The 5,242-nt window shown below is 46.6% G+C and overlaps 1 pseudogene; it reads left to right on the forward strand.

The window, feature by feature from the left end:
• Positions 1-1,749: 1,749 nt before the first annotated feature.
• On the forward strand, positions 1,750-4,065 carry LOC110556842 (small cell adhesion glycoprotein-like; annotated as a pseudogene).
• The last annotated feature ends 1,177 nt before the right edge of the window (positions 4,066-5,242 follow it).

Genomic DNA, 5,242 nt, shown 5'->3' on the forward strand with positions numbered 1-5,242 from the left:
TCTCTGGTGACTGCGACAGCTAAATGGGAGAGTGGATGGTAATGTATCTGACACATAGTAGGAGCTCAACAAATATCAGCGCCACTTCCGTTTTTAACAGGAGAAAAAGGCTTCCTTGTGTTTTGGCAGTGTGGGATACACTGAATGTAGGAGTTAAATGAGGCTCAAATCCCTTCATAACAGGGTTCATTGTTTGTGAAATGGGTTGCATCCCCGTCCCCATGCAGCCGGCAGTGGTGCTGAGGAGAGTGAGGGCTGGGGTTCTTCTTGGGAAGGAGGCTCCTGCTCAACCCGAAGCATCCACAGCGGACACTTCTTCCTTCAGGTGTGTGGTGGGAGTCCTACAGAGAGCAACTGGCCAGGAGCTAAGCGTAAGAGTGTGACTTCAGGTGTCCTCCCAACGGATATTACACAGTGGCCTTGAGAGCAACCTAAGAGGACAAGGGCCTCAGGAAGCAGCATGTAAAGGTCTCGGAGGCCTCCCAAATGTCTCTGGACCGGTTCTTCCAGGGCCTGGCGATGTAGAGTGCTGGCTGAGCACACATGAGGTCCTGGGTATGATGCTAAGTATTATGAGTAAACTCTGTGGTGCTGCACACCTGTAACCCCAGCATTTGGGAGTTGGCACAGGAGGATCAGACATGAAAAATCATTCCCGTGGAGAGTTCAAGGCCAGCCGGAATACAGAAGACCCTGGTTTGGGGGGTTGGGCTGTTCCTTTTCTTTAAAAGAAGAAAAAAAAAAAAACGTTAAAGGCCAATCTAGGGAGCTGAAGAAGGAATAATGAAGCTCTGGAGTCCAGATGACATGAGCATGTGTGAATCGCAGCTCTGAGTATCCTTGGCCATGTGTGATCTTCCTAATCTAGGCCAGTGTGGATCTTCACCCACCTTGATCTGAGCAATCAGCATAGGAAGCTATAGGCAGTGAGCGTTCATGGCTGGCTTTGCATATTTGATCTTAGGGATGGGAGTGCTAGGCATGGGTAATGGGTTGAATGAGGGCCTGAGAGAAAAGCAGACTCCTGGATGTTATCCTTAACATCTTGGCTGTGCTCTGGCCTACAGTCTGAAATAGATGTTGTAATGTGACTGCGCATACACACGCATGCGTGCACACACCCCAAAAGTTTCACTGATCAGTACCTTACTACATACATGATGCACTCTGGTATTTGATTTTCTACTTTATTCTCTTTCATTAAATTGATTTCATGACTGCTAACAGATTGCAACCTGTACTTTAAGAAGCGTTGGTCTAATGGATGATTTGTCCTTGAAGGTGATTGAGGAAGATGCTGTTCGTGAATAATGAAACTCAGATGAGTAATGCCAAAGGCTGAGCTGCCTGAGTGTGCCCTTTAAACGCTCAGAGCAGACGCAGCTCCAGATTTTCTGTCACCTGTGAACATTAGGGTTTGAAATAATAAAAACAATAACCATGTGAAGGATGGCAACAACATTTACCACCGGGTCCAGTCAGCGCAGAGAATGGAGCATCGCACTTGAGCAGGAGAAGAGAGGGACCAGCCCCTCTGAGAGCTCAGGATCCAGTGGGAGAGATGGACAGGGTGAAAGTCTGTGGGGATGGCAAGCAGGTGGGGCTGCTGCAGGGTGACATCTTGCCTTTGAAATAGAAACTTTATGGAGTAGTAATTGTACGTAAGACAGCTTTATATATATTCAGTATATCAAACGGGAAATATACAACCATTTCTAAAGCAATACACAGAAGGCCCTGTGTGCCGGGATGACAGGAGAACCCAAATGCACGGTGTTCAAGGGGAGGTTTATGGGCTCAGGAACCAACAACGTGTCACGCGAGCTGGGGTTTAATAGTGAGGAAGACGGAGGGGCAGAGCGAGCCAGGCCTCTGTGAGGAAGCCAGAGCAAGGCTCTCTTCCCTAGGTTACAAGCCACCAAGTATTATCAGCTGTGTGGAGGGCATGAGAAAGAAGCTTTTGTCTTTAGGAGCTAAAGGTGGGCAAGAGTCACCCTTGGCCTTCCTGGGCCTGTGTCACAAACACGAGAGCGAGGCCAGATTCTCACTACTCACAAGAGGTGGAGACTCAGTTGGAGAAAATAATGAATAAGCTTGTCTGTAAATAAGGATCCCACAGGATACAATACAGTGCTCCTCCGTGGCTGATGCTACGCAAGTCTCTACGAGAAACTAACTCACTAACTCCTGGTAGAGATGAGCTCACAGTTAGAAGTTGCAAACTACACGAGGACATGAGCCATCGTGAGAAAAGAGTGTACGAACAACTTCCATGGGGGAAATTATATATGCTTTACTGTTGTTGACATGATTGTAGACATTTGTGTGGTAGAATGTGGCATATTAATACAATCTTTTTTTTTACATGTATACATCTTATAGTGATTGAATCACAACAACTACAGCATTTATCACTTCCAAAACTTACTGTTTCTTCTAGCTGATGCACATTTGCATGTATGTTTGTATATGTATGTATGTGTATGTATGCATATGAATATATATTGCATTATTAGTCACCCAGCTGTGCAATCTAACTCCAGAATCCATCCTTGAGTACATCAGTACTGTTCTATTGTGTGGATTTTTTAAAATTTATTATTTTTTATTTCTTATAATTTATTCACTTTACATCCCTATTGTAACCACCTCCCTTGTCTCCTCCCAGTCCCACCCTTCCTCCTACTCTCTCCTCCCCCTCCCCTACCATCTGACTCCAGCCTATCAAGTCTCATTAAGACTGTATCCTCTTCCTCTGTGGCCTGATAAGGCCACCCTGCCAGGGGAAGGTGATCAAAGGGTGGTCATCAGAGTCCATGTCAGAGACAGCCCCGTCTCTCTTTACTCGGGAACCCACAGGGAGACTGAGCTGCTAATAGGCTACATCTGAGCAGGGGTCTAGGTCCTCTTCATGTGTGGTCCTTGGTTGGTGCATCAGTCTCTGCAGGGCCCTCCTGGGGCCCGATTTGTTGGCTTGTTGGTTTCCTTGTAGAGCTACTGTCCCTTCCAAGTTCTTCTGTTTCCCCCCACACACTTCCATATGACTCCCAGCACTGTGCAAATCATTCTTGATATCTTTATCTGTCAATAAACGATAAGGCTGATTCCACATCTCCACTATTGTACATAGTTTTATAATAAACATGGGATGGCAGATAGCCCACCAAGTTTATTTCCTTTGGATGTATATCTGACAGAGGGATTTCCAGATCTAATTAAATATATTGAGTAGCCTCCCAATAGGAAAGAATAAGCCTAAAAGGCAAAAATAAGATAATGAGCCAGCAGCCGGGCGGTGGTGGTGCACACCTTTAATCCCAGCTTTTAGGAGGCAGAGGCAGGAAGATCTTTGTGAGTTCGAGGCCAGCCTGGTCTCAAAGAGAGTTCAGGACAGCCAGGGGCTACACTGAGAAACCCTTTCTCAGAGAGAGAAAGAGAGAACAATTTGAGTTTCTAAAATAGCACACTGTTTAAGTAAAACCAGTTCAGGAGAAGAGCCAAGCATCTAACAATGCTCCTGAAGAGAAAGTTGGTAAATTAGAAGATTATATTGGAAAGTGCCTAAAACACAATTCAGAGTTAAAGTCATTTATAAAAGAGAAGCCAAAAGATATGAGGGATAGCCCCGCCACCCAGTCCAGAAAGATCTGACCCTACAAGATACTCTGCCCTCGGCTACACCTTCTCCTGCAGAACTGGTGACTATGCTGCCAGCTTTTCCCGCCCCTGAGACCCTGTCCCCACAAGCTGAAGAGGCCAGCGCAGCAGTTGTTATCATGGTGGTGCTCCTCACTCTTCCCTCAGAGGTGACCTTGGTCTTTTACCTGTAGAAGAACAAAGGCAGCTTCGTCGCCTACGAGCCTGCCTAAGGGGAGCCCAGCGCCATCCCGTAGATGGAGAGTGACTCAGCCACGGGCAGAGAGAGAGAAGGAGGAGTACTTCATGTGATACCCAGACTGGCTGACTCGATAGTTAGGGAACATCTGCTCTGAAGCCAGTGAGTGACGTCGAGTGGCATGGGCAAATCCACGTACCTCCTAGGACATAGCCCCCAATACCAGTGTCACCGACTCCAGGGTCCAGGGATGTGGACAAAGCTGCTCATGACGTAGAGCCGGACCCTGGTAAGGACAGGGCTCACAACTGGCCAACAGAGTGGGGCCATGCCTGAGTTGGGAGGGGCAAATGTGAAGGGAGGCCACAGGCTGGCCCAGTTCGTCCCCTTCCTCGTTGCCCAGTGAGAACCTCAGTGTAGCTAACCATAGTCTTCCTGGGGGCTGGTGGCACAGGAAGGTGTCAGGCCAGGAGGGAGAACCTTACCACCTTTGCTTGATCTGATTCCCACCATTCCCCCAACAGCCTCAAACTTATACTGTTTTTATGCGAATTAAACATTATGAAAGAAAGAAAAAAAAAAGAGGCCTAATAGATATCAGAGAGTCCAGATGGAAACACAGAGAGAGATGAAAATGGAATAGAAGAGAATTTTCCAGTATTAAATGCAGGAATAAAATCTTGTTTAAGAGAAAATTAAAAAGAAACACAATTGGATTTTTAGTAAAAAGAAGAAAAATTTAAAACAGGCTCCCCCTAGATACATTATAGTCAGACTACAGAGCATAGAAGATAGCCAGCCCCAGGAGTCACAAAAACCAGAAGACAGTTACAGCTTCAAAATCCTGGAGGAAAGTAACAGTTAACTTAAACTCCCAAACCCAGACAATTACCAACCAACAGAAAGATAAGGATGACTGCCAAACTTGTAATTCTAGCACTCTGGAGGCAGAGGCAGACAGAGGGGTTGCAAGTTCCAGGTCAGATTGAGGTACATAATAGGAATCTGTCTCAAAAACAAACAAATCAACAAAGAGCCAGCCACTGAGTTCATGTTAGAGACAGTCCCTGTTTCCCTTACTAGGGAATCTACTTGGAGACTGAGCTACCATGGGCTACATCTGTGCAGGGGTTCTAGGTTATCTCCATGCATGGTACTTGGTTGGAGTATCAGTCTCAGAAAAGACCTCTGTGCCCAGATTTTTTGGTTCTCTTGCTCTCCTTGTGGAGCTCCTGTACCCTCCAGGTCTTTCTATCTCCCCTTTCTTTTATAAGATTCCCTGCACTCTGCCCAAAGTGGCTGCTCAGTGGCTGGCTTTATAACCTCCCCCCCACCAGGGCGGGGAACAGTCTTACCAGGCCACAGAGGAAGACAATGCAGCCAGTCCTGATGAGGTCTGATAAGCTA

Source organism: Meriones unguiculatus, chromosome 1, assembly GCF_030254825.1.
Source record: "Meriones unguiculatus strain TT.TT164.6M chromosome 1, Bangor_MerUng_6.1, whole genome shotgun sequence".
NCBI lineage: Eukaryota > Metazoa > Chordata > Mammalia > Rodentia > Muridae > Meriones > Meriones unguiculatus.